Source organism: Zonotrichia albicollis, chromosome 5 (assembly GCF_047830755.1).
Source record: "Zonotrichia albicollis isolate bZonAlb1 chromosome 5, bZonAlb1.hap1, whole genome shotgun sequence".
Classification (NCBI taxonomy): Eukaryota; Metazoa; Chordata; class Aves; order Passeriformes; family Passerellidae; genus Zonotrichia; species Zonotrichia albicollis.
The window spans coordinates 61,718,442-61,738,394 of NC_133823.1; the positions used below are offsets into that span (position 1 = coordinate 61,718,442).

General features: G+C 35.6%; 1 long non-coding RNA gene across 1 annotated transcript in view; it reads right to left on the reverse strand.

Moving 5' to 3' along the window:
- Positions 1 to 19,953, reverse strand: part of LOC141729047 (uncharacterized) — an 87,792-nt gene that overhangs the window by 9,874 nt on the left and 57,965 nt on the right. The window contains exons 4-5 of the long non-coding RNA XR_012580293.1: positions 15,900 to 16,095; positions 10,728 to 10,820 (exon numbers count right to left, since the gene is read on the reverse strand). This is a non-coding gene — a long non-coding RNA (uncharacterized LOC141729047). The remainder of the gene's footprint in view (positions 1 to 10,727; positions 10,821 to 15,899; positions 16,096 to 19,953) is intronic.

The window sequence follows — 19,953 nt, forward strand, 5'->3', positions numbered from 1 at the left end:
CTCTGTGACAGCGCATCTTCTACTGTAGCAAACATGTGGGGCTAAGTTCAAAGCAAGTTTCAGCACTATTAGTTCTTATACTAGTGTAATTTAGGTCAAAATAGGGAAGATTATTATCACAAGATTAAACAAAAATATCCATCTTCCAGTCTGATGAACATCTGCAGAAGTGACATGATAGTCCTTGACTGTGACCCCTAGTCTTTGCACCATCTTTGGTTTTACATCTTTTTTACAACTCAGATAACGGGAAAAAGATCTGTTTTCTGAAAATTTCAGAAACATGAAAATATTTAACTTACATAGAATTTTATGGCTGTTGCCTAAGCTTGATGTGTTCCACAATCTGCTCACATCACTCATTAAGTAGTATGTAATTTTCTGTCACAAGCAAGGCTTCCAAGTTCACTGGTTACAAGGATGGTTCATAAGATTCAGGGCACACTGACAATCTCTTTACAAACATTCTTTAAAAGAATATTACAACTCTGTGAAATAGAAAAAGTAAAACTCAAGCATTATGGGTGTTTGTGGGCAGAAAAGCTTTGTAAAGTTGATGACAAAAAAGTTTTACTGTTTGTAATCAAATATAAAACAACCATTATCAAATGAGCTGCAAATCATTAAAAATTTATTTCTTATATCTGATGCAAATTGACTATGGAAGTTTAATCTGTATTACTGCATGCTGTAGAGATTAAAATGAGTCTCTTTTAATGAAAAAGTACGGATGAACTACTGAAATCCTCATAAACATAAAATACTTTTTCTCTTTAGAGAAGGTCACCCGTTTCCTTGACAACATGACTTAACTAAGTAAAAGTGACAATTTAGATGTTTCTCTTATGAATTAACGCAATTTCTCTCATATTATGTTCACAACCAACAACATAAACTCTGTTTAATAAAATTATATAACTATTTATTTATCAAGAGTTATTTTTCAAGAGTGTATAAATTAAATGGCAAAGCCGTGGAATAGAAGGTTTTGCTGAAGGAAGTAAGACTTACACAGCCTAATGGGTAAACAATTTCTAAAAGAGAGCTGGGGTGGGACTAACAGATCTGGACAGAGTAGAGCAAGAATTATGGGAGACAATATAGGGATGCTTTGGGAGGTTGAACATAGCTCTTTGTTATGAATGACTCATGCATGAAATTAAGTTGAAGAGGAATTTCCATGCCTAAGGAAAGATTTTTCATAAATTTACCACAGAGCACTGACTAGCACTCCAAAAAAGATAATGTTTTCTACAGGATTTTTCAGTATTTACTGGCTTCCAAATATTGCATCATACATGTCCCAAAAATACCTCCTAACTATATAGAAATTGACAGCAAAAATAAGTTGCAATAGTTATAAACACCCCTTGAACCCTACCCTGCATTGTCAAAACAATACAAGACCAAGAGCCATCTCTTTGTGTCTTCTTACTTATTCCTACACTGCTAAAGGATGACCCTGTGCTGTACATTTTATGGCATAATCAGAATTATACAGTACTTGAAAAATGTGATTTATTGCATATTAGATATGTATTTCATTAATATTTTAATTTGTTTTTCTCCTATTATATGATCAAATACTTTTGCTGATATTTCTGGAAGATTATAGCTGACCAAATCTTGAGGTTTTTTTGTTATTCCTGGAAACAGAATATGAATTAAAGAAAGTATGGGTATTCTTGGATATGTTTGAGGGAAAAAAAAAAAAAGATCAGGATGTAAATAAAATAATTTTCTAAGTTTAAAAACTGACTTCCAAAAATACTTCCATTTTGCAATACTAATCATAGCAAGTGCTTTCAATCTGTCCTAAGTAATTTTGTAATAGAGTTTCAGAAAAATAACAAAATCTCATTCTATACAGATTTTATACAAAGAATGTCTGCTTAAATAAAATTGTAAAAACACTTCCAATTTTATCATTTTTCCCTCTATCCTCATTTTTCTTGTAATTATATGACTCATTAATTTTCATTTTTATCTAACCCAAAAACAAAATCAACTGAATATTTGTTCATTCACATAGTTAAGTCAGTGTTAACCTAGTATAGACAATTTTCTTAGCATTTGTCTCTTTTTCTGAAAGCTGACAGCTTTTCAACAGCAGATTAAAATATATTCAATTGTGAGTCTTAATAAGAATCTTATGCACCTTTATTTATTAAGCAGAAGAAACACTTTAAAGTTACTAAGTTTGCAAAGCTGAATAATCAAAAGTAAAAATATTGTGGGATTAATCTCATTGTGTTATGCAGATGCATTGAAACTGTCTTCAGTATTGCATTAGCATCACATTGTAAATACTTTTCTACTATGTGGAATGCATGGTGCTCATAGAGTTTACAATTTTTTCCTCTATCACTGTGTTTCTACAACATTTTAAACCTTCTCTGAGTATAAAACTTTTGCTCACCAACTTCTGCATGGTATTTTTTGTAACAAAATTTATTAATGTATGATGTAGCAACACTACTATACACAGACATTCATCTGACTTGGGTCAAAAATGAATTTAAAATCATATGCTACCATCTTCTTAGTAAAGAGCCTCAGTAAAGTAGAACTGGCAATATGTGTGACATATACCCAATATACCCAAACAGCTTTAGAGACAAGGTCAGGATGTTGTAGGGAGGAATACAATTTCCTGAGATCTTTTAGAAAGGAGAATCCCTAAAATGAGGTAGCATAAGTAATATCTGTTGTATTAGAAAATGAAGGATAAGAAAAGATAGTTGAAGAAGTCTCCTAAGCCCCTACAGTATTTTATTCAATCACAAAATGGTTTTTTTTATATCAATAATATAGAAAACTTAATAGTGACAGTAACTGGTCGCTTCCCCAACACAAACTGATTTTTGTAGAATCATTATATGAGGATAGATGTCATTATTATTTATGTCCTATTTAATAAAACATAGATTGAGAATAAAGACATTGAGATAATAAGGTCAAAAAGAGTCACTAATTGTATGTGCCCAATTTCACATAACCTGGACCTGATTTTTAGAGAATATAATTGTATATTACAGTTTATGAATTCAAAGCACAACTCTAACTAGCTTATGCTGCAGTTATGAGTACCCAGTTGTTTTGCAAATAAGACCATAGGGAATAAAGTCAGTCACCCAGAAAATGAAGAATACATAATCATTGTCCACCTGTGATAATGTGATTTAAGTGACGGATCCAGACTTAAACAGGAAAGCTGAGCAGAGACCTGACAGCAGATAATTTCCCTGGGCATTTCTCAGCTGCCTTCTCCTGCAGCTCCTCTGCCTTATTTACCTAATGCTTTCCAATGTTTAGAACAATTGAAGCAGGAGTCCTGCAGAGAGCAGTCTCCCTCATATGCCCAGGTTTAGGATATGTGATTAAAGGGAGAACAGAGAGACAACTGCAGGCTCTGGGTTAGCCCAGGGGAATCACACCCAGCTAGCAGCTCCCATCACATCCCAGAAGAGCCATCAGCCCACCAAAGGGCCCATCTCTGCAACACCAGAGGAACACAGGGGTACAGGGACAGACAGGAAGCCAAAGTAAAGATTAAGGATGGTGCATGCTGTCCAGGCCCTGTCAGATTAAGGTATTTGCCACCTAAAAATGGAGGAAATGCTATGGGACGCACAGGAAAAGCATTTTGGGATTCCACAGAATTTTTCATAGGGTATTTAGAAGAGAAATCAAAGGTGGGGAAGGGTTTTTATGCTTTGTGGAGGAATAAGAAAGATAAGAGAAAAATAAAAAAGTCCATTCTCATGTAAGCAGGGGCTGATCAATAGGCTTATTTGGCCATGCCCTGTACCTGAATCACTGTGGTCTGCCCTATCATTTGCTAAACTCCACTATCAATTATGTTCTGGTAAGAACCTCTTTATTCTGTGCATGTATGAAGTTTGACAAGGGCAAGAGCTGGTTTCAGCACCTGGGACAGAGCAACCCTGAACGTAATGGAAGGCTGGAGTGCAGCATCGTGGAAAAGTATTCAGGGGAATCCTGGTTGATGGCAACTGGAATATGAGTCAGCAGTGTCCCAGCATCCAGGAGGGCAAATCCTGTTCTGGGGTGCATCAGGCACAGCACCTCCAGCTGGGCAAGGGAGGGGACTGTCCTGCTCTGCTCTGCACCAGGGCAGCCTCCCCTGATACGTTTGTGCAGTTTTGGGGCACCACAATAAAAAACATTCAAAGAAGGGCCATGAAGATGGTGGAAAGTTTAGAGGGAAAGCTGTATGAGGAGCAGCTGAGGACACTTGGTTTGGTCAGCCTGGAGCAGAAGAGACCATGGGTAGTCCCCAATGAAGTCTACAGCTTCCTCATGAGGGGAGGGGCAGTTTTTCTCTGTGGTAACCAGTGACAGGACCCGAGGGTGTGGCTTCAAGCTGCATCTGGGGAGGTTTAGGTTGGATATTGGACACAGGGTGCTTGGGCACTGGAACAGGCTCCTCAGGGAAGCTGTTACAACTCCAATCCTGCCAGACTACAAGAAGATTTTGGTCAACACCTGCAGACACAGTGTAATTCTTGAGGGGATCTTTGCAGGGTCAGGAGTTGGACTTTGATGATCCTTGTGAGTCCCTTCTAACTCCATAAGTTCTATAATTCTGTGTATGTGGATCTCTGGTACAGAAATTGAAGTGACTGTTGGGATGCAAATGAGGCCAATCCAGACAGTAGGTGAAGCATCCTGGGAGCAAGGACTTGCTCTGGATGTGTGTGTGTCTCAGGGAGAGAGCACAGCGGGTTGGCTGTGGGACCAGGGAACTTCTGGACATCTCTGTGTGAATGAAATTATCTGTACCAACAAATGGAGCAGCACTGTGACCTTGGGCACGTGTAAATTCAGATGCCAGCAACTGGGGATGCTGGGATCCAGGCACAGACACTGGGTGTCTGAACCCAGCTGCTGCAGGGATAAACATACTTCAGAGATATATTTATTTCCACTACTGAACTCTGTTCTGGCTCAATCAGAAGGGGTAGCAGGATGAGCCTGTTGGTGCTGTCTGTGTTTGTGTGAATGCTCTTTGTGTGTCTCTGGGAGCTGTGTGGACAGCCCTTCATATCCAAATGTAAATCCAAATATTCTCTGTTTGTCTGTGTCCACTGGGAACACATTTTCAGCCTCACTTCAGGCTGGACATGGGGACAAGGAGCTCTAGCAGCCTTTTCTCTCTCAGGCTATCAAATCCAGTACGAAATATTTTCCTCTGACAACTAGGATTTATTCTCAGAATTATGTGTTTTCTAAACTAATGGATCAGGGAATCCGTAGTATAAAAATTGGGTCATAAGTGAAACTAACAGAAGGTGTGCACATAAACAGGTCTTATTAAGATATAATTATTTTAATCATAACTTTTCCTAACCTTTAAAGGTTTTTGGCCCTGCAACTCCTTGATACCATTCTGCTAGGACTCTGCAAGGTTTTGTAAGCAATTAAAGCAAAATTGCTCTTTTGTCTGTGTAGCTGCTGCTCTTATTAATGCCATATTTTTATTATTTTGAAATGATTCTAATGTTATTTTCCATAACTTCATAGACACTCTGATGTCATGTGATCATTACATGGCATTAGAATAATAATGTATGTAAGCCCAAGAAAACAGTTCATGTTATGACTCTGAAGATCCAGTGACTGAAAAAGTTTCTCAACTGCAATTGAAACATTCCCTGGCAAATTCCATGTTCAACTTTTCTGTATGCACAAAACAGACTGCCACAAAACATTTATCATACATGTTTCTAAATACTACAAACATTCTTTAAAGGAAAAAGAAATTAGCTTTCATTGAAAAGAAAGAAAAGAAATTCACTGACTATTTTTTAACCATTTTTAAAGTGTGAGTTAATGAAGGTCACGAATCTCCTGTTTCCACCCACATTTTCTTCTGTCAAATACCCAGCAATTCCAATATGCTCAAAATAAATTTGCTTGCTGATAATGCACCAGAGGTAGTCTGCATGCAGAATAGGCTGACAGTGGTAATGCAGAATTAGTCCAGTGTATCAAAGACACAAGAAACTACTTACTGCTTATTTTGCAAAATCTGAAACAGTTCTCATGAGTGCAGAATTTCCCAGGATTTACTCTTAATGTGGAGCAACCAACCCACTGAGATAGCTAAACAACAAAAAACACAGGCAGGATCATCAAATTTAGGGACCAGTTTAGAAAACTTTTCATCCCAAATACGGTGTATTGCACAGTGCTGTAGATGTTTTAACTTTTGTTATACTGAGGACTTTTCTCTTTCTCTCTGTAGCCTGCTGCCCACTTAGACTCTTGCTACCTTTCTTTATGCATCTTGAAGATGCTCTGGCAGTGCCTTTACCCAGGGCCTCTGGTGCTGCTGTCCTCACAATCTTACAGTGTCAGACTCTGAAGGATAGTTGTCTGTTAGATCAGGTTCCTTGTAGGAAGTTAATATCACTATTGTTTAAAACACTCTTTTCTTCTTCTGCTTACTCATTCTTGTCTTATAGATATTATTGTCTGACTCCATAATAAAAGCTGATTGCCCATGTACTCTCATACGTTTCAGTTTGTAACTTGAAGACTTAGTATAGGTAACATAAAGGACAACCTTTATTGATACATAAAAAAAGTATACATGAGTTGGGGGAGAGATTTTTCCCATTTCCCCCACTATCCCCATAATTTTAAAAATTTTTTCCTAAAGTAATTTTGAAGTCAGAGTACTCTATCAGCTACAGACCCCACTAAAAAAGCATTGTGCATGTAAATTTGCCTCAATTTTATTTGTACACTCTAGAATAAGAGAGTAATTATGTTGGTTTGTAATTTTTTTCACTGTCTGTGACTGTCTTTATGATGCATATGGCATTGAATGAGAGTCTGTTCTTAAAATTTCTTTCTGACTCCTCTTATTTATTTCAGAAGTAAGGCAGCATATATTGAAAAATAACAGTCCAGGAACAAATCCATAAAAATTCTTTACTTGCCCTTACCAAGGCACACAAATAAATTGTGATGTATCTCGTGAAGAGCACTGGGAGAAAAGTAGAGTGTTCTATGTTCTACTGCAGCACATTCTTTAGCTTCCTCTACTTTAATCCCATGTTAGTTATTTTGTGATAATTTTGCCTTGGCTCTGTTCCCCATATTTTTAGTCAGCATTTATTTCTGTCAGAGATATGCATTGGTTCTAGAGTCAGTTCACTGTATCTAAATCAATTGAGATTTTACCTCAATTTTTTTTTCAATATCTGCTCTTGGGGTTTTTCTGCATCTAAAACATATGATCCTACTTTTACCACTATTAGAGAATGGTGGCAAAACACTAATTCTTAGTAAATATTATATGCAATTTAGTTGAGCTAATTACTGTCAGAAATCTAATTTTTGGGTAATGAAAGACCAGTGCATAGTTAAGCTTTAAAATATAACTGGAAGCAGTGCTTTCAAATCTAAATCCAATCTCAGTAGGAGTTTTTATTTATCCAGTTTTCAGGTTGGCAGAGAGTAATGCTTAACAGGGTCACTTACTTAGCCTATTTTTTATTTTTCCTATTAGTAACTACACCTTTGTTTCGAACCAATGTTAGGGTTGTGCAAAATGCCTGTTTCAAAGCACTGCACATTCAAATAAATTTAGGCCTGCTTTTTGATTTCTCTTTTTAATTATCTTGATTATTCCATTGAAAATTAAGCTTTTTAGTTAACATTATTTACCAGCATTCTCTATCTATACATTATGAAATGTAGGTCATTGACTCAATTCCTTATTTCTTTTCTCACATATGGAAGTGTGAGTGTTAGTCATTTTTTCTCCTCTCTAGCATAGACGACAAGTTTTTTTCTTTTCTCCGTTTTTACTCAGGTGGCTGTCAAGCATATCCAATTTTAATGTAGTGTAATGGCATTTTAGCTTAATAAATCCCAACTATATTATGAGTTATTGTTACTGATTTTGGTGGTTTTTTTGAGCTTATGGGTTGTGGATTTTGTTTGTTTGGGATTTGTTTTGTTATGGGTGGGTTTTTTTGTTTGTTTTTCCTGTTTCTTTTTTTAATTCTGATGTGTGGGGTTTTATTTATTCCAAAACAATGAGTAGATTTTTTTCAGACTAAAAAATATATGCTTCCAGGCTTATTGGTTCTTCTTCAAGACTCAAGTAAAAAGAGTAACCATGAAAATTGGGAATAAAGAGAAATTAGTAAGTTTTTTCTTTAAATAATTATGTCAGACCATCTATAAGAGACAGTATCTGAGTTTAGGCAGGAAAATATGGGATTACACATGAGAAAGAAAAAAAGCAGATGGCAATCTATTGTCTTGTTGAATAAGACAGTAATGAAAGGCAGTGCATAATTTTCATAGTTATTCTAGTGTATTGACTAAAAAATGTAGAAAAAATGCTTTAGAATCTGTTATTACAGAAATGGTATCTACTCAGTGATTCCTATTTCTATGACACTCTCAAATATAGCGTGAACTCTTATTTATAATCCTTTACATGTCTTTCATGTTTATACAGAGAGCTGTCTCTATTTTTTTCTTCTCTTTTTCAGCCAGGGTATTTTTTACAAAATTTCTACTGATATGAGAAATTCTTGCTGGCGGTAATACTTCTCAAATGTAACAAGAAACCTCTTTTAAGATGCTAGAATACTGAAATATAGATTATTAACTGTAGTCTTCTGGCCAAAGTCATGTTGGGCCATCTACCCAACTTTTAAAGTTGTTTTGATATTTCTGTTGGAGAAGTTATTTATCTTTATTACCGGCCTAAGGCAAGACTGATGTGATTTGTTGAACAACTGTTTCATTTCAGTAGCAGTAAATTGATTAGGTTTCCTCAGAACCCTTGAAAAAATTGTGAACACTGGAAGGGTCTGAATGAACTGCTCTTTGCTCACAGACATGGCTATACAGTTGACTCATAATTATCTGAGTTCTATTTAAGGTCCATATAAAGAGTTTGTTAGATGCTAAATATGATTTCTATGCTTAAGATCAAATGTGGTAGAGTTTATATTCAGTTTAATGCTCAGAGATGTTATCTATAAATTTCTTTTACAGTTTCCAAATAATTTCAGTATCTTTTTAAAATATTTAAGAACTTCTGAAAAGATCCTAAAATTCCAATTCTATCAGAAAAAGTTATAGTTGCCTTCTCTTAGTGACATGCTCTTGAATAATGCGAAAAAGAAAATAATGTAACCTCTCAAGCACTTTAGAAAAAGCTGGCATGACAGGCCACATACAAATAGTTATCATTTGTTTTTCTTTAGGGATAAATCTAGCTCTGCCTGCCAAAAATAAATATTTACTACTGTAATTCCAGGTATTCCAGGCAAATGAAGGATTTTAATATTTATGTGTCTAACAAGCTTCTACTACTTGCAGTGTAAAACTCTCAAAGAACTCTAGAGCAACAGCAAATATAATTAAAGAAGACTTAGCTAATTGAAAGCCTAATAGATTTTTGTTTCAACAACATATTAAGTAGTGGTCTAGACAAAAATGTACCACAAGTTATGATTTTTGTCATGTCAGAGGGACTCAACACAGAGGGTCACTGTTTCCATTGAACGACTCCCCTACAGTTTTGGAGATACAGCTCCTGACGGTGAAAATTCCTTCTGGCATTATTGCAATGTTTAGTCTTCATTCCTCTCCATAAATAAAAGCCTCAGCAAAGAACTGAGAAAGGGATTGCACATCACAGTATAAAGTTGAGGCTACAGAAATGGATTTAAATGTCCTCTGTAGAGTGTAACTGAAACACAAAATCAGTCCCAGTGCAATACAACAGACAACATGACAAGGCCGAGTTCTGGAGCATAAAGATGCGAGACACAGGAAAAAAAAAATTACTCTTAGAAGTTAGCTCACTGTTTATCACAGTTTATAAAGTCACTTTTACTTCCACATCAGCTTAATAGATTGTTGTAATCTTTTCTATGACATTCATTAGAGCTATGCTAGCAATGTTAAATCCCTCTTTGCCTTCCCTCTCCTGCTACAAATTACATCTGAAAGGAAACTTAAAAAATCAAGTTAAGGTTGGTGTTGGAAGGGACATGTGGTGGTCACCCAGTCTCATCCCCCTACTCAGGAGGATCAGTTGTAATATTTTGCTCAAATGAATTTTGAGTATTTTCCAGCAATCTCCATGCTGTACAACCTCTATAATACTCTGCAGCCTCTACAGCCAACATGTGCTAGTGCTTTAAAAAACTATTTCCTGATCTTCAGATGGAAATTCCCATGTTTCAGTATCTATATATTTTTCAAGGTTTTATATTTATTCCATACTGCAGCCTCTGCATTCTTTGCTTTTGCTATTCTTTTTTTATGTGCAATTCTTAGTTAGCCTTTTTGGGTAGAATGTTTTAGACATTATTTAGAAAAAGAATGGTGAATGTAGCTGTCAGTTTACCATGAAAAAATCAGTCTAAAGAAGACTTATAATAGCCCACAAGACAAAGTACCCACAAAACAGGATAACAAAGTAGTCACAGGTTTTCTGTCAGTTTTTTTTTCTCCCTTTGTTTGTTTATCCAATTATGAGCCAAGCACATAAATGAAATGGGAAATTATGCTTCCACACACTGTATCTATGTTACAGACATTTAAACAGAAATTCAAATTACTGAAAATGTAAACAACACAGCGATAGCAGAGTACACAGTGGATGTTAGCTACATGGTTAGAAAAGGAAAACAGAGTGAAATATTTCAAAGACAACTTACCTGTGAAATAGAGAAATGTGCAACAAATTCTGTCACTCCAAAGTGTCTGTCTTCTAAATATTTTCAAAATGGAAATATTCATAATATCCTTAGCTAGGAAAAATGAATTTATAGTCAATTTTATGGAAATATTTATAATTTCACATCTCAGAAATTTACTTGGGTAAAAAGTAAGATTCATAACCTCAAGGAACAGAGTTCACTAATACTGCATGTATCTTGCTTCTCAGAAGAACAGATTTTATTATACAAAAAGTCTCTTTAGCTTTAACAGTTCAAATTGGTTTGGATGTGAAAGCAACTTTTGACACTATATCCTGCCAACAGTGCTGCCACTGATAATGCTGGCCATGCAAGAGAGGCCCTTCAGTCAAAACATATACAGACAGATATTAAGACAGCTTGAGTTGTAAATTCAAGGTGCACTGGAAATTCCAGTACTAATATTGGAATAGAAAACAAAAATATAAATACTATTTATAATATTCAAAATATATATGCTAATAAAAATGAGTCGCCAATATCAGCTGTACTAAGCAGTTTTACATTTTTCCTTATCTATCATGCTGAGCTGACTTCAAATTTCATCATTTTTTCCTTCAGGTACAAAGAGAATTTCTTAAACCTTGCCCTTCTAACAAAAATTTTAGCTCCTGACATCAAAATATTTGGAGAAGGAAGGTGTTACTGACCAATAAACCCCTACAACGAAAGAATGCTCAGAGAACAGTAAGGGAGACCAGCCTATAAAGCTCTGGGAATAAAGCAGGTTGTGGCTGCCCACAGCTGTTGTAGAAGCTGATTGTATCTGAGGCACAGGGCTCCAGAGTGGATCAAGTAGCGTAAATGTTTACCCCTGAGCTCATTAAAACAGTGCAAGTGTGTCCCTAATTAGCTAGACAAGCATGGGGGCGGGGAGAAGTGCATATGGGTGTCAGACTGACATAGTTTATGCAAACTAGAGAAACTCAGAAGGATTTTGAAGGGAGTAATAGGCTTCAGCTGGGATGCACAACTCATGCAGTCCATTCTGGGGCTGGGGATGCTCAGCACCGTGGTGGTGAGCACATCACAGACACTGATTTTGAGGATGACAGTAGCATTGAAATGTGTATTGCAATTGCTATGTATTCTGTTAGATGTAACTTACATTCTTATTCTGCTATGCAATACATTTTGCATTACTCTGCTCATTTGTAAATCTCATGCAACATCAAGTATTTTTCATAAGTAAATTTGTTATTGAACTACACACTGCATGTGGATTACCTAAAACAACCTGTTTGGGGTCATATAGCAAAAGAGTCACACAGAGTTGGGGACTCTGGTAGAAGAGTAACAGAATATGCTCATATGAACATAATAAAAATCACACAATCTAAAATTTTTCTGGAAATGTCATAAAAGCATCAACATCGTAGTCTAACAACCTCAAACAGCCTGTGTTTTCTTGCTTGTTTCTGTTGTCATCCTATGGCAAAAGTTCCATACCTTCCCAGTGATTTCTCATGGGCATCTCCCTACACCACTGACTCCTCCTTCACAGCACAGCCAACAAACTCCAACTCTCTTTTCACCCAGCTAACCCACTCTTTTGCAGCATTTGTCTTCTTATTGGGCACAGCTGTGGCCTGTTCAGGGCAGGCCTGTTCCTGATCTTTGGTGATTAATGCAGCTGCAACTCCTCAGGTGTGAGACTACCTTCTGCACCATCTTTATTTTTTTACATTCTGTCCCTCCACATGTTTCAACAACAGCAGCATGTGACAAAATAGCAAGCAAATGAATAAAAACAAATTTTATGCAGTATTTAATTTTAATTTATCTTTTTAATATTCCAGAGGATTATTTTTTGTAGTTTAAGCTTGATTATTAGAAGTATTTTCAAAGCTCTGTAAATGAAAATGGGTTTTAATATATATAAAACTAAAACTTACATATATGACTATTTGTACTGTTAACATAGCTAATGGTTGAGATAACCCAAATTTTCTTTATAATGGAATATACAGAAACTAATATTAGCAATCACATTCTTAGCTATTCAAAATGGATGCAATTTTTGTTGAGCTAGTGGCAGTTACAAAGGCATAGTGGTGAATTTTAAAAACTTCAGATTTTTTTAATAGGAAATGCAGTTGCTTTTATACTTCCTGATTGCCATAGTAAACTGGTAGTGCCATGTGTACCCTGTGTTTTTGAAGTTATATATTTAGTTATGAGACATGTAGGAGACAGGTACACTTCTTTCCCCCCACCCAGTACAGCATCTAGTATCTCAGTTAATTGGCTTTTGTCTGGCTGTTGTTTTCTTTTAAGTTGTCAAAGCTTTTTCAGAAGCATTTGGAATACAGTAGTGTTGTCACTCTCTGTCAAACTTCTGGAAGCTACTGAATTCTCCTATTTTATCTGTGTTTTTTAAAGATTAACCATGAATGGCAAGATTTGCATAAGAATACAAACAGCAGATCAATCCAGATCAGTGTTCTTGATATTTACAACTAATGCATATGGCATTTACTACTTTCTTCCACTTTCTTTTGCCTGTAAAACTATAAAGATAATATTACTATTCTAATTGCCTTCATCTAAATTATTCCAGCTTCCTATTTTTGGGAAATATCATTGACTTAAGAGATTCTCTTAAACAGTTTAAAGAAAAAAGAATCAAACTTGCTGATGTTCTGGTGTTGTAGTCTAAAGAATAAACCACATCATACAGCAGAACTGATTTCAAGCATGGTGCTAAATACCATTATTCATATTGAGTTATTCAAATTGAATTAAAGTCTGGACTATAAGTCTAGTTTGTCCATTTGGCCTTTACCAGATTTACTTTGGCCTGAAAACAGAGGATGACACATTGAATTACTCGGGAGCTCTCTATGTCCCTTGTTTCCTTGGAGCGTTTTTGTGCTGCCATGATTCAGTCTTTTCCTCCTCTCCACAAGACAGTGCAATTGTGCACTGAAGTTCATGGATCACTGGCATACAAGCACCAGTGGTCATGTGTCAGCAAAAGGAATTTACTCAGTCAGGAGGATACTTTTGTGGTGGAAGAGGGAATCTGCAGCCCAGAGAGCACTTTCTGTGACCACTGGGTGATTTACTTCTTCTCACGCTGTTAAACACCAATTGTCTAAAGAAAATATGAATTAACAACTGTTCTGTCTCCCAAAGGAATAAATGAAGCAATCTTATTTTTAATCCTTCTTTGGTTAATTAGCTTCTTGATCTTTGTATTGCCATTACTCCTCAAGCTGCTTTTCTTTTCTCTCATTCTTTGGCTCACTTATTATTCCATATATTTTCCCTTATGCTTCACATACCTTCATTCTTTTACATACCAAACACATCCACCAGTTTCAAGTACCAAACAAAAAGCTAAATTTCTTACAGAAGAATTAGTGTATTATTTTTATATTATACTCAATTATTTTAATCTGAAGTTATGATATATTCTATTCTTTTTTGAAGTAAAAAAGGATAATAAAAGGCAAAATAATTTAAAATTGAACTGGCAGATTGCATCTCATAACAATCCATTATAATATGATTCTTGTCAAGCTAATATTCAGTCAAGCTAATATTTTGAGATCTATGAGCCTAAATTAGGAATCTAAATTGTTGGTTATATTATGTACTTTAGAAATTGCTGACTATTTTAAAAATTAATGAGATTAATTTAGTTTTGGATTTTACTCCAGTTAAGTCTTTTCGGATTCAATAGCAACAGTCAAAAGAACAAATAAGACTTTATAAAATTCTGCTATTAGTGTCTGATTCAGCTTACTCCATACTGATGTCCTCAGAGACAACCAGTCTGACTTTGGATCACAAAATGAGTATCACTGTTTCACAAAAATCCAACCACAGTCACTTGCACATCTTTGTGACACCCACTGTTTTTCCCACTTTTGTCAAATTGAACTTTTCCAATTTGATTCTAGGAAAAGCAACACTATCTTAAATACATGCAATAAAACTCTGACCATAACTTGTTGAAGGTTTTTTAGGTAGGCATGTATTTAGCTACATGAAAATAGTGATATTTTTTACGCTACCTGAATATGCTGCAATTAAAGGCAGTTATATATTCAGATTAAATCAATAGAAAATTCTCCTTGAATATTTTTGAATACTTGCTGTGAATGCAGTTCTATATAAAGAAATAACCCATGAATACTGGAATCTAGCCTGCAGTAAGAAATGGAAGCAGGCAATTGCTACTCTGCATTCAGGTACTTGACACTAATCCTGAAACATTTCACTTCTACTGAAAAGCAAATTTTACCAATATCATTCCTTTCCCTCTCACCTTAAGTGTATAGTTTTATGTTAGAAATATTAACTCTGATTTTCTTTCTCTTTGAGCTAATTTTAACATGTAGGCTTATTTTGCCAATGATGGGTGGTTAGCCTTGTACTGAAGTCAAAGGTGTCACAACTACTGTTTTTCAGATTTGCTCTGTCAGAACTTTCTCAACTTTCCTGTAGCTTTGTTTTTGCTTGGTTTAGCTCTATCAGCATCTTCTCTAAGAGACCAGTAGTCCATGACTATTTTATTTTACTTTTAATTATCTGTATATGATACAAGACAAGTTTTAAATAGACATTAGTAATAACTAAGAACTATTCTATCCAGAATTAGATATTTATAACCTTAAAAAAACAAACTACTAACATGAGCATGGTATTTCTCCAACAGGTGGCTGCAGACACTGACAGCTTGCTATAATATACCCCTGTCCCCACCATCTTCACACAGCCATCAGTCTTTGAACACAGAAGAAGTGGAAGAACAGCACCAGGAAAAGGGGTAGAAACAAAAGGGCTCTTACAATTTTTAATTGTATTTATACTTCCATTTGCTGTATATAGTGTGTTGGCCCAAGGTGGCAGATAAGACCCCACCCAGTTGGATGAGGGAAGCAATTGGAAATGCAAAAGCAGGGGGAAACAACCCAAACCTCTGGGTTGAGATAAAGGCAGTCTAATAAATTATGGGGGGAAAAAACCAAACAAAACAACCCACCCCAAACAAGCAAACAAAAAGAAACCCTCAAACTCAAGTGGTGCAAAAGCAGCCATTGCCACCTGCAGAGCAATGGCCAGCCAGTCCTTGGGCAGTGGCTGCTTTGGAGATAGCCCAGCCCCAGTTTTGTTGCTCACCATGAAATCACAGAGTATGAAATGCCCCTTTGGCCAGCTGGCTTGAGGTGCTCTGGCTATATCTCTCTGTAATCATGAAATCCCAGAGACGTGTTTGGAAGGGACCTTAGAGATCACCTGGTTCCAGCCCTGCTGCCGTGATCCAGGACGCTGTCCATGACAACTTGCATTTTCTTGTCCTCCCCTAGAGAGCTTGCTGACAGAGGCAGGGAAAGATACAGATACTTTACATTGTGCAAGCACTATTCAAGAGTAAGTACAACTGGTGTGCTATCAACAATTTTGCTCACCAACATAAAGTACTAAATTGCCAAACTAAATACAGACTGCCATGAAGAAAATTAACTTCTTCCCAGCCAAATTCAGTACAATCTCTATGCCTTTTTCCATGCCATTTACATCATTCTCAGGCCCTACATTATTCAGTATATTTTTACCAGCCACATGAAACCCCTTTTCTGTCCTTTGACACATACACAGATAGCATTGTGTGAGTTTAATATCTATCTCCATTCAAATTTCGATTCAGTTAATTTAGTTCTTGACTTAAGCTTTTTCTGTTGTGATGGTCATTCAGGACAGATTAGTGAATTGAATTCCATTATATCTGAGCCATATGTTGCATCACTCTAGGCTTCCTCCATATTCTATGTGAGCAGTTCATTTAAGTAGCCACCCTAGACATAGATTTGGAGCAGAAAATCAAATGAAATAGTGTCATTGCTCAGGCTGAATAGGGAAACCAAAGAATTATCATTCATGATATTACCATTTTTACAATGTAGAAATGATGAAACATCATATACTGGATCCTAATATTGCATTATTGTAGTCATGCATCTCTTATCTAAGAAAGTGCATTGACTATAGAGAACATGTGCATAGCACTATTTTAAAATGAATCACAGCTTTTATCTCTTTACATTTATTGGCAGTTTCAGGAGTGTGCCCCCTATGTTTTTTTTTTTTTGCATGATTTCATGATTATTGCTAGGAGCAATGAGCATGTTTTACACTTTTCTGATTCTTTCTTCTCAGCCTCCTTCAGTGAAGAAATTTATTCTTAAGACATCCTGGGGGAAAGAAGTAGGGGGTAGAGCAGCATATTCCTTACATCAGAATTTCTGTTAATGTCCTTTTAAAGACATATTTATTAACTATAAATGCAGTTAAACCTTGTCATAGAATTTTCCTGTTTTATTATTGTATTGTTAATAGTTATTAAATAGTATAACAGCTACAGTAAAGTACCTATATAAAGTACACATCATAGCACAGGCTGCTTTCTTAAATATTCATCTACCTCCTGCAAAAAATCTGTCTTATATTTTAAAGTAAACATTCATCTCTTATTTGGCCACCTCCTACTTAGGCTAAAAATTTCACAAACTTGTTTTTTTCAGATTGTGTGGAATGGGGCCATAGATTTTTGTTTGGCTGGTTGTTGTTCGGTTTTTTGGGTTTTTTTGTTTGTTTGTTTTTTTGTTTTGCTGGCTTTTTTGTTGTTTTTTTGTTGTTGTTGTTCTTGGAAATAATTTTATTTTGAAGCCTATTTTCTTTTGCCAGCTCTAGATGACAACTTGTAATTCATACCCTACCAACCTTTGACTCTGAAGAGACAAAACCCTACATCCTCTGATATGTGGAAAGGCTGAAAGTCACAGTACTAGCAGGATGGATATTTTCTTTCTATAGATTTGGAATCTCATAAGTTGTGATTTTGGATTGCCTATCTAATCACTGAGTGTGTCACACCCATGACAAAATAATCAGAATTATCTCTGTAGTGTTCAGATTTCTCTTTTTCATTAAGAAAACTTTGGAGAAGCATGAAAAGAACTGTGGAGAATTAAATCAGGCTTGTTGCTGGGAAGATGGGATTGACATCTGCACTCTCCCTCAGTCAGTATATAATAAAAATCCAAATGGTTTATCAAGCATGTGGGTTATCTAAGGACTTGTTTCCATGTACCAGTATTTAAAATAAGCTGTGCCTTATATACATAAAACCATTATAATGACGGACTGTGTGTTTCCTAATCAGTGTATGGTTCCTAAGTGACCAAGTAACAACCACAGATTTGCAATAGGCCTGAGACAAAATGTGCTTTGATAAAATTTACTGCTTAAGCACATACAGAGTCAGTAAAAAGATTTGCAAACATAGGGTTAGACAAAGTAAAGAGAAAGGAGATATTAATTTAAATTATGAGACTAATTGTCAGGCTTTCTTTTTATTGATTTAGGCATTTGATTGACTAATGTAAAAATTAATAAAAGAAACACTACTCAGTCTTATGTTTGTAATTGCATACAGACAAAATAAAGAGGTTATATAGCAGAGAACTTATATTTCACTTTCTCAATGCATGGGTAGAACCAGAGAGGAAGGCATTGCCTTTTTTAATGGAGCACATTCAGCAACCAAAAGAAAAGAATAAGGACACTAAAATATCATTTCTGCATTTTTGCACTTGCTCTGTTACCGCACTCATCTTATTTCTGAGTACTCCTCTGTGTTTTTTACACTGATGTAGAATTACTGATATCAATGAAACTATCCTGACATCCTGGATTTTTCACCTCTGAGTGTCAGAGAACTTTAGTTTTTTTCATGTTTTTTATTCTTTTACATTTGAGAGCATAATATTTAATTGAAAGTATTATTTAATATTAAAAAGTTCAGTGATGCCTGACTCTTGCTGGGAAAAAGTATTTGCACTTAATTAGAGAGCATTTATTGGATGGCATTTTGTCCTTTTTTTATCACAGGTTTAAATAAAAAGAGAACATGCAAGAACAAACCAGAAGGAATGCTTTTCATCACATTCTGAAGGTTATACTGCCTGATGAACAATTGCTTAATATTTCTTTTCAGTATGATTACCTACCTTCCTCTTCTAAAAATCCCAGAAGTATTTAGAAAATGCCTGAGGTATCACAATAATGTGCAGACACAGCCTGTCAGACACACATGAATTAAACCTGACCAGAAGACTCCCATATAAATTGAATTTCCCTGAGTTTGCTAGTCCTTCAAAATGAAAATTTCTCATGGTGCTGAACCAGTATCTGCCATCAGTCAGCACTGTAAGTGAAGCTCAAAAGGAAGGATCCCAGCGAGTTCACTACTTTCCCAGCACATTTTCAGTTCATAGCAGTTGATACAATAAGAAATGATAGTCAGCTAGAAAATTTGAGTGACAAGAAACTGAATGTTCTCTTCTCATTAATACATGAATTTGACTGTACTTCTTTCAGTTCCAACTTCCTTCCTAAGAGGATAGGTTTTTGTTTGCTTTTTTTCCTGAGCTCCCCTTTATTTAAAGTCTAAGATCTAGCATATATCTGAAGATTTTTTTTCTTCCTTTTATCCAGTTTGCTCAAAAAAAGGCTAGAATGACTAAAGTTTGTGTGACTCACTCTTGTGAACTGCATGATGTCCTCAGTGAGCATTAAATTCAATGTGCCCTGTTAGAGCAATAAAATCTTCTTTGTATAATGAGCGGTATATGTGGCACTTCACCAGCAGCTGAGAAAAAGACCAAATTGTCATTTGGAGGGATAGACTTCCTTCAGGCCCTTAGCTTACCATGGAATGCACAACACATGATAGAACTTGGTTTGCCGGCCCTTTCCTGACCAGCTAGCATTAAACATTTTTTTTCTGCACTAATGCAAAGGAAATCCCAGTCTGAGACTGGTTGAGAATTTTGGTTAAGAATTCCAGGAAAAAAAAAAAACCTCAACCATCCAACATGGTTTAATACTTATCTTGCAGCCCTAAAACTTCTGTAGGTTTTGTGCATTTTTTTCTCTTTATTGGTTTTTAATTTAGAATTTATCAGACTACACACTTGATCTGTAACCTAATATGTAATTCTGATCTGTCAAGTGTATACCTGTCCTTTGTAATTTCATAAATTGCCCAGTTAATAAGTTTTGAAAGAATTTTAAGGTGCATATAATAATCATTATTTGTACTCCTAAATTAAAAAATATTTCAAAAGAAACTGTTTCCTAATTCTTAAATGAAGGCTTAGTAGTAAAGTAC